Here is a 10,205-nt window from a genome sequence, read left to right as displayed (position 1 = left end):
TACTGTTTGTTTTTAGTAAAGTTTATTACAGGTTTTACTTGAAATTAGATCATTTCAGTGGAGACAGTTAAAAAAAGCAAGCAATCCATTAAGTCTAAATTATTATTTGCATTATAACACCTAGAAGCCCCAGTCATGGGCCAACACCCCATTATGATAGGCACTGTACAAACACACATTTTCTAGTCCTTAAAACATATGCATTAGTTATTTGGAACACCCATATTTCTACAGTAGTACTTGCACAGTGAATATTCCATTTGCACCTGCCACAGAAAAACATTAGCTGTTTTGTTTCTGATGATATTCTAAATTTAGTTTTGAATGGTGGATTATACTGTTAAGTATGAGTGAATTCCATAGTCTATATATGCCAAAAGTTGCTGTTATTGCCATCCACAGATGAAATGAAGACAGAGTGTATCTTCTAAAAATTGGATTAGATACATTAGAGCATATAGTTCTATGGAAAAAGCCGTGGCTTTTTGTTCATTAGTTCAGAAAGTTCTGCTAATCTCCCACATTGTAGGGTTTGTTTGTTTGTTTGTTTAAATGTAAGAATATCAGCAAGATATCATTGTGCACATGCTTACTTCAGTCTATTGTGCTGTTTTTGGATCTGTCATCTTGTGCCAAGTTCATTGGTGATGTAAACAAAGATGCAAGTGAAGTATTAGTGGCAGCAAGGGGTGAAAATGCATGAGGGTACAGTGGGGCCCAGTCTGGTATGAGATGATCAGAAAATGACTTGCACCAATGCGGCTTTCAGTGGGTGTGTAAAACGAGTGTGATGTACACACCAAGCAGATGGAGGGGTGGTGGTGCAAGAAAAGCAACTAACACAAAGTAAAGCACTCTCTGAAGTGTACACTCATGCCTTGAACCTGACTTTAATAATGGGGATCTGTCCATGGAGATGGTTCCTTTTGCAAGATAAAGACCCCATTCCATAACATTTGGAAAATGAGGATAAATGACATTAATACGTTACCATTTGTTTGCCCTGGACTGTGACCTTTTAGGGATGTGGTGAGCAGATGGGTTGCTTTGCTAAAATGCATCCTAGTGCCTGATGCAGTGGGGACTTGAACTGATTAAACGCTGCCATTATTCTGAGTGGCAGATTTTGCCTTACTACAGCTCTTCCTGCAGCATTGTAGTTGCTACAGCTTTACCTCTGGAGAAGGAGCAACCCGTTGGGTATATTTTAAAAATAGTTACTACACAAGCTGCAGTTTGGAATAAGCAAAAACTGAAACGTGGGCTATGGATGAAAAGCTGGCTTAGTCTGCTTTCTGCAGAATATCCTGTGCTCTCAAAAACACACTGGCTTTCCATTCATGTGTTGGAAAACTGGGAGTTAATAGCTTTACAAGATGAAAGCAACCACACTGGTCAGTGAGTATGAAATACACTTACTCATACATCAAATTATACACATATTTAGAATGAATGGTGATTCAAACTACTTTAGTGCAATCAGACCAATGGGGTTTGTACTTTGCTTCTCAGTATTAGATTTACTCAGTTGGCACCATATTTTATTGGGTTTTCTGTGTACAATACTTGCTGCATTTTGAGATGAGCCTGCCACATGACATGTCACTCTTGAAATATAAAAGGCCAGATCCTGATACACTTAGATTAGAGTAATACCTGATGCTACTCATTGTGAGTAAGGGTATCAGAATGTAGCACCAAAATTAGCTCTTTGCAAAATTAGGTAGACTATTTATATTTCTCTAATGAAATATTTCATGGTAGTTCTTCTGTGTAATGCAAAAGTGATTTACTATATTAGGAGATAATAGCTTCCTCTTTGTTTTCTCTTTCTAAAGAGGTCACTTGGGACGTGTAATTAGAAAAAAGAAGAGTTTAGTACATGATCTGCATTAAAACTCCTTGCTTTTCAAACACATTTGTCATGGAATTTGGTAGTAATAATTCAAAGATTTGAGTCACTCATAAAATTGGAAAGTGAAATATTTAGAAAATTATCCATCCATGGGAAAATAAATTAAGTGAGCAGACACCAAAATGTTTATCTGCCAGGGAAAACCTAGGTTTTTGCTATTGTAACTATTGAATTTAATAGAGTAACAAGTAACAGTAACAAGAGGAATAAGACCAGGGGTGAAATAGGTACAAAGAGTGCCGCAGAATTATGCCCTGATTCTTATCTAATTTGCACTGCTATCTGCTAGGAGCATATACGCTGAAATCAGTAGGCCAAATTCTCTTCAGTTATAGCCATGCAACTTTCATTGACTTCAATGGGAACTGCACTATGTAAATATAAGAATTTGACTTTGAATTACACTACTGTAAAACTGGTGTTAGAGTCAGTGTGTATGAGGGTATGTGTGTGTGTATATATATATATATATATATACCCAATGTATAAATGCACATACATTTCCTCTTGTTGTCCACTCTTCTAATTGTATGTATGTATAGATTTGGATCTCAGTTATATAAGTGGAAAATCAAAAGCAATTCCCATGCCTCCCATTTACCAACTGTGTCACTGAGTTCACTGATTGCCATTGGAGTAACTGAGATCAGAATCAGGCCTCTGTCTTTTCTACCATAGAGAGAACACAGCTTTAACTAATGTAGGAATGTGTGGATAATGATGGTCTAAGTGCATTTATTTTTGATTCACTCACACAAACAAGATACAGAGATATCAGAAACAATGACATAGTTACAAATCAGACACAGAATGACATATGATGGGGTACAACTGTGCTTACAATATCTCAGAAAGGCTCTCCAGTATGTCAGAGTCTTACTATTTTCTATACTATTTTTTAATCCTGTTTTCACTCTCAAGACAAAAGACAAACGGACTAAAATGACTTGTCTGTTTTTTGCTAAGTCTGCAACTGTGCTTGTAATGAGGAACATGAAATATAGATCATTTCATTGACTCCCCTAGAGAAATCTGGGAGGCGGGAGATGTAAAATGCATTAGGATCTGACACTATAAAATCGGAAACGTTAAAGGATACTCTGAATATGTCCTGAAAGGACAAAGGAGGTCCTGAATATGGTTATGTATTTTTCATCAATAGCACACTCCTGTTATCTTGAATAATAATCAAGGTAGAAAGGAGCAGAAATGTAAAGTTCACGTAAGGCCAGGATGTGTGAAACTTTCAGTATTTGCCTACATTTTAAATTAGTCCATGGAAAGCTCTGGGGTTGTCTGAGGATTACCGGAAGAGGCACCCCAGCCTGCCAAGCCCGGTCCCTGTTACAAGATAAAAGAGAATGCTGTGTAGTCCCTGAAGCCTTCTTCTAGATTTCTATTTTGCAACAGATATCTGTGTGATTCCCCAACCTGACAGACTTTCTAAGAATAGAAAATGACAGGCAGCTTGTAGGCTTCCCAATGAGAGGTGCATGGCAGGTAGGTGGCCAATAAGACAGTCTGAGTAATTGTGTTTATGATTCTCCTCTGGAGTTCTTTATTTAAGTGTGTTCCACTGATTTCTCATGCCTGTAGATGAATTTCCTTTTTCTTTTTTAATGTAAAATATCTTTTTTTTTTGCAGTACAACTAATAAACTAAAGATAGTAATACAGTACTTTGTACTTCTGCTATAACTAGTTTCTAAAAATGCTTTAGTTAAACATCACAGCACACCTCTATAGAAGGTAGTATTAATACTATTTTACAGCAGCTAAACTGAGGCACACAGCAATTCAACAACTTGACTAAAGTAACCCGGTAGGTCCAGTGGCGGAACCAAGAACAGAACTAAGGAGTCCTGATTCCAAATCCCTGTTATAAGTGCTAGTGGGCAAATTCATGACTAGCAGAAGCAAACTTAACCCCATTAAAATCAACGGCACTGAGCCAGCATATTCCAGTCAAAATTTGGCCTTAGAACTACATATGAAATCATCTTATTAATTACCCTTCTAGTCTCCTCCCTGGCCCAACTGCATGAATAAATAAAAGTAAACACACAGATACACATACACACACACATACACACACACACAAGAGAGAGAGGACCTCTGTATATCTCCATTATTTAATTATTTCCCTTGCCCAGACTGAATATCTGTGTGTTCCTCTCAGCTTCTGAGCGGTGGGATTCTTTTCTATCAGACCTTTGGAATGTTTGCCAGATGTCATAGCAGTCTTTCATTGGTTTCTATTAAGTCTGCTACTCAACTCCTGTCTGGTGCCATTTCTGCCTTGGCATTATCAATTTTCCTAGCTAGATTTAAAGGGCCAAAGTTGCAGCCCACGAAAGCTTATGTCTGCAGAAATTAAATTTGTTAGTCTTTAAAGTGCTACAGGACTCTTGTTGTTTTTGCTGTATGCAGACTAACATGGCTACCCCTCTGGGATCAGTCTGAAGTTCTAAATTATGCTGACTCTCAAGGAACCTAAAGGCACATTTAGCTACCTCCACTTCCCTGACCATGGTCCCTGGGCTGACTGCAGAAAGGGTCACCCCAGGAGCCAGCTATGCAGGCCAGGGAGATCCTCTGACAGCCAGTTTAATCAGCTTTATGGCAACTTTGTGCAGGTGGAGTGGCAGCAAGCTGCCCTAATGTCTTCATAGTTCGCATTTCAGACAAGGCTGTGGTTTAGTATCACAATAACATGGGTCCTCACATTATCACTAGAGAAATTGTACAGCACAGGCTGCCCAGCTCCTCCAACTCTGGCCCCTCAGCCTGTTGTGCTCAGTCTGCGAATGATGCAGCATAAGGAGGATCCAGACTTGTCAGGTAACAAGTTAGTTTTCAAAGATGCCTCTCAAATTCCCTGGGTGCAATATAAAAATTAAATACTTGGGCTTTGGTTCACCCAGGAACCCAACCTTCAGACTCCATGCCCTCAGTAGCAGAAAGATTGACAAGATGGGTGAAGAGTGGCATGACAGCTGACAATATACATATATATCCCTGCTGCCTTGGGGAGCCCAGGACATAACCTACAAACTGAGAGGGGAAGGGGCATGGGCAACGGCACACCCACTAGGATATGAGTGAGTTTCCTATGGAGCACGAGTGCAATGTAAATGTGCTGTCCCCTGGTGAAACCCAAAGGGGATAATAAAGCTGGTACCACCACCTGCCTTCCTAATGGGGACACTTCTATCCTCATAGCTCGTCAATATGTATCCGGTCTTGGTAGGGCAGATCTGACCCACAGGGCAAGATCCTCAGCTTGTATACATGACCATAGCTCCAGTGAAGTCAGCTGAGAATTTGGCTCACAGGTTTCAACTAAAGAACGGAAAAATAGACCTTAGAGAAAAAGAGCTCTCCATCGCCTCCCATCCTCTCTCTGTCCCCCAAACAATCCTCTCCAGCCTCCTTCCCCCCGCATAAGCCAGGAAAAATAAGGTGAGTCTTACAGTCCAAAAGATCAGAAAATCTGGACTCGGACTGACCCAGATCTGTCCTAACTTGCAGTAGCTTAGAGGTCACTTGGCTACCAGCAATTCTTTTGAAACTGGGATTGATTTTTTGTTTTCAACTGTGAACCTAGGTTGGTTTTGGACACAAATGGGCGGCTAATACAGAATGTGACATAACACTGGGCCACACACCACCTATTTCTCATTCTGATTGGCCACAGTTTTCCTGTAAGTAACCAATCGGAGGTGAAACCTGTTGTGGGAAGCAGAGCAAATTAGCAGAGCGATGATAGTAGTTATCGCTGGCTGTTTGCTGTCTGCCAAGATTCATTCCATTCAGGTCATGGAAAAGCTTCTTGAATCTTCAATAGGATATGATCTAAACCCAAACCACTCCATATGACTAATAAATTGTGTTTTGTTAGCTCCAATTCTTCTACCTTCATACTAATGCAAGTTTCAAACTTTTCAACTTCCTGTCTTTCTGACAATCTGTCCTAATCTTTAGACCTAAATGTACCCCATCAGAACCTGCACTTCTTGCCTTTCTTTTGTATGTGTCTTTTACGTCAGAAAGCTGTTGTGAAATTGAAGTTAGAGTTGCATGTGTGTGTTTGCATGAACTAAATAAATGAATGTGGCATTGATTTAAGTTGCCAGCACCATTTACCTTCTTATGCTCTGATTTTCCCTACCTCTCCCCTCATTTTGAGTCTTCACTCTATCTGGTATTCCTTGCCTTTTGGCCCAGACAGCTTCAGAGCCATGGCATGTTTACTGGACATTAAATAGTTTAAAGAAATGACCACACACAGTTTTTATGATGAGTTACACTAGCTAATATTAAGTGTTAAAGGGCCAACAATCCTTCTGCTTAGAAGTGGTACTGAATTAGATGGGATCCAGGGTCTGGTGCATTCTGTTGATTCCTTAGGACATTTGCCAATGCTGCAAGCTTTATTAAATGGAAGAACTAATCCAATTGAAGACAATAGGACTACTCATGTAGAGTAAGTGCTGCTCAACATCAGTAAGAGCTGCAGAATCAGGGTCATAGTAAGTTAATTTCAAGAGAGGATTTCTTTCTCTGTTATGCTCTGTCTCTGTAGAGGTGTGGAAGAGAAGAGTGTTACAAGGAGCCTCAACCTCACTGAATTCTCCTGTGAAGGCATGGAGCACAAAGGTACTTTGAGGGCCTCTACAGCCTCTCTCCAAGGTGACAGTGTCCATGCTCTTCCTTGCCCATCACTACTTATCTACTCTTTCATGTTATTGTGTCCCCCCCTAGCCCCTTTCCAATGACTGAGATTGGGGATAAGATGCCATTCGCTGCCCATCAAAACCTCACCCAGGAGAAGTCAGGCCAGGTGAAAGACTGAACTTCAGCCAAGTAAAAGGGCAACAGATAGGAAACCCCTGACTGAGTATTTTTTTTCCCTAGTTTCCTAATGAAACATTAAGGGGTATTTTCCTGTGGCCTTAGTCACAGCCCTCTGAGTGAGAGTTATTGAAGCGGCTACAAATAATAGCGGAAGTGGTGAAGTGATGTAAGTTGCACAGGTTTGATATTCAGTGTGGGCAGACGCTTTATCTCTGCTCTGTCCGTTTTCTGCTGCTCCCGTGGCACAAAGAGGATGGAAAGCTGCCTGAACAGAGCAGCTGGCGATTCCCTTTGTATCAGGGAATCCCTGGATGGCACAGAGCTAGCAGAGCTGGTTGTATGGCACCTCCTCCCTACCCTTTCTCCCCCATGCCCTCAGTGTAGGGGGTGCAACAAGGCAAGAGAGGGGTGAGGTAAGAATTGTTGGCACTTCCGGGCTGACAAAATGACCCAGAAGAGGCAGCTACTGGCATAAATTAGAGAAGACCTGAAACTGAATAGAAGATGGCCCACAGACTTTAAGCAAAGTATAATTGGTGTTTTGGGGAGAATCAACCCTGACTGTTCATCAGATCAGGCGAGTACAAAGGTGGCTTTAAGATACGGTTGCACTCTCCTCAGATTCTACTGCTGAATATAGCAGCACTCTGTTGGACCTGAGGGCTTGGTATTCCTTTTGTATTGGTCCTTCGGGGCAAATATTCAGGTCACAGTTTTGGGTCAGTGCTGGCTGACATATCGATACAGCATTGTCCTCATGCTGGAAGGCCCAATAGACACTTGGGACTCTCCATTTGTCAGGTGTTAAGTTCACCAGTGGCAGGACTAACCCTGATAACGGGCATTGTCATTCCTATATCACCGAGGCTCTGGGAAAGATGGAAGGGGTGTTAGCCATAGTTTGTGCTGACATGGTTAAAACATCAGAATTGCAAAGAAAATTTTCAAAAGAAAAGAACCTGATAAAAACCTATCACCATCTCCTTGTCCCATTGGTTGGTGGAAATATCATCACTGCAAGCATAGGATGGAAGCCAGAGACCTGGGAAGTTAGGCACTGCTAATAAGTAGTGACGTTTTCAATGTAATCAGGCCCAAAATATCCCACATTGCTTTATATTGCCATTACAGTAACTGTGGGTCAGCACAACAGTGATCAGGTGCTCAGCCATATCTCATCATCTTGAATATAGAATCTACTTTACTGAGCGAGGGAATGATATCCAGGACATAGGGTTATCCCAGTATGTATTCCATAGAAAGTACCATGCTGCTTTTAACTTCCAATGGGGCAGGGTTGGGTAGTAGGACCATCATTTCAGTGTCTTATCTAAGGGACAACAGCTCTCTCAGTGAAGTGCTTGCTCTTCCTAGTACTGAACTACCATCCCACAATTCTGTGATGGCTCTTGAACTCACAACACTGCAGCCCGCAAATGAGACTAGCATACTCTGAGTCAGACAGACGCTTTGGCCAAATTCTGCTCCCATTTTCACATTAAGGTCAATTTAATCAGTACAAATAAGAACAGAATTTGGCCCTACCTCTGGATAACAACAATCGGTAGGAAGAAAAAAATGCTTGAAATGATAAATGTTCATGTGGTCCAAGCCTGTATTGTTAACAGAGCATGGAATTCCTCTTTGAGAGTTTTTTCCTTCACATTAATTTTAAATAAAGTCAGAGAAAGGCATGTCATAGTTTGGAAACAATGATGTAGGTACTTAATTAGACAGATGGAGAGAGAGAGAGAGAGAGAGTGAGAGAGAGACAGAGAATATAGAAGTTGAACTATGGCCTTTAAATGACTGAATGTAAAACAAATAGATTTGTGCCATTGAAATCATATGTGAAATTCGTATTAAATAGAAATAGTCAAATTGCTCCATGGACTTAAGCTGGAGGAAAGCTTAGTAAAGTCATTAATATATATATTTAATTTCATGTTTGGTTTTTAAACCTACTAATTGCACGGGATGGTTTTTGAAGTTCATCTGAGGGTTAAATCCATGTTCTATAAAATAGCATAGAACAGCTGCAGAATTTCACAAACTGAGATTATAACATTTCAGTGTAGTGACAATGAAATACAGCAGGAGAGTGAACCATCTTCTTTACTCTGCTGCTTTTCCTCTGGAGCAATGAGATAACAGGAGTGCAAGGTTTGGTTTTTATTTTATTGCTTTCCCTCTCTCCTTCAGTTTTTTCTCTGAGATGGAATAAGAGGTTATTTTATTCACCACTGTGTTACTCCATTTTCTACAGAGCTGGCCTAAAAGCTGCAGTGAGTTTTGAGTATCCCTCAGTTCAGTAGCATTTGGATTTATGATTTTGAGTCAGACTTTTGTAAGAGACAAGGGTCATTTACAAAATCTAATCTTCAGATTTCCAGCACTCTATAGGAGCTCAGGGATGTTTGGAGCTAAGGTTTTTATTTGGGCTTCTCTCTAATTTTTAATACTTTATTTTCAAAGGAATTTGTAATTCTCCTGGACCCATTCAAATCTGATTTGAATACATTCAGGAAGATGAAGCCTGTTTCTTCCAGGGATTGTTTTCCACTTCTAACAGGTCTGAGAATTATTTCTGAGGTACTTAACTTACCACGTCTGTGCACCATAGCTTAAGTCTGTCACGAAAACGGAACATTTCACACAAGACAATAAAATAACATTTACTTTGTTATATTGTCTTGTGGTTGAAGCACAGGACTCGGAGACAAGAGAGTTGAGTTCTAGTCCCATTTGTACTGTGCAGTCTGACATTGGGCTTACCATCTCTGTGCCTCATTTTTCCCCATCTGTGAAATGGGAATAACAAGATTTACTGAATCTCATATGGGGTGAACTGAGCCTTAATTAATTCATGCCTGTGAATGGTGCCTTGAGAACTTTCAGATAAAAGACACTAGGAAAATGCATAATAAATCAGGAGAGCTCTATGGTTTCTCATAAATTTCTCAACAATTCCAGTTTATCAACAGAAATATAGTCTGCATTCTGTGGTCATGGAGAAAGCTATTGTGTGGATGGAAATCCCTGTTCTGCCTCCATTCTCCCATTATTCATTTTCTTTTCCTCTTCTCAAAGTTATTGTAACCATGGCCTGCCAAATGTGAGAGGAGAGGTACATTATAGGAGTAATTCAAAGAGATGCAACCGAGATGCAACAGAGCACAAGGAAATAGCTCTTAACTCTGCAGTGCAGGCAACAACATCTCTTGCCTGGGCTCAGCTTCTGGATACAAACCACAAGGAGTCTAGGGTTTGTATAGCTTTATTGCTGGAAAAGAAGTTTCACTCCTGGCTACAGTGTAAACCCCAGTAAATAAGTGGAGGAACGCTTTTAGTGCCTGGTCCTAAGGATAAGACTTTTTTCGCTCCCAACCATAAACCTCACAATGGAATTCAGGCCAGATAGATGATATGGCATT

This window comes from Emydura macquarii, unplaced genomic scaffold (genome assembly GCF_026122565.2).
Source record: "Emydura macquarii macquarii isolate MOO-44397 ecotype Brisbane River unplaced genomic scaffold, CSIRO-AGI_Emac_v2 contig_1876, whole genome shotgun sequence".
Classification (NCBI taxonomy): domain Eukaryota; kingdom Metazoa; phylum Chordata; order Testudines; family Chelidae; genus Emydura; species Emydura macquarii.
This window is presented reverse-complemented; position numbering follows the sequence as displayed.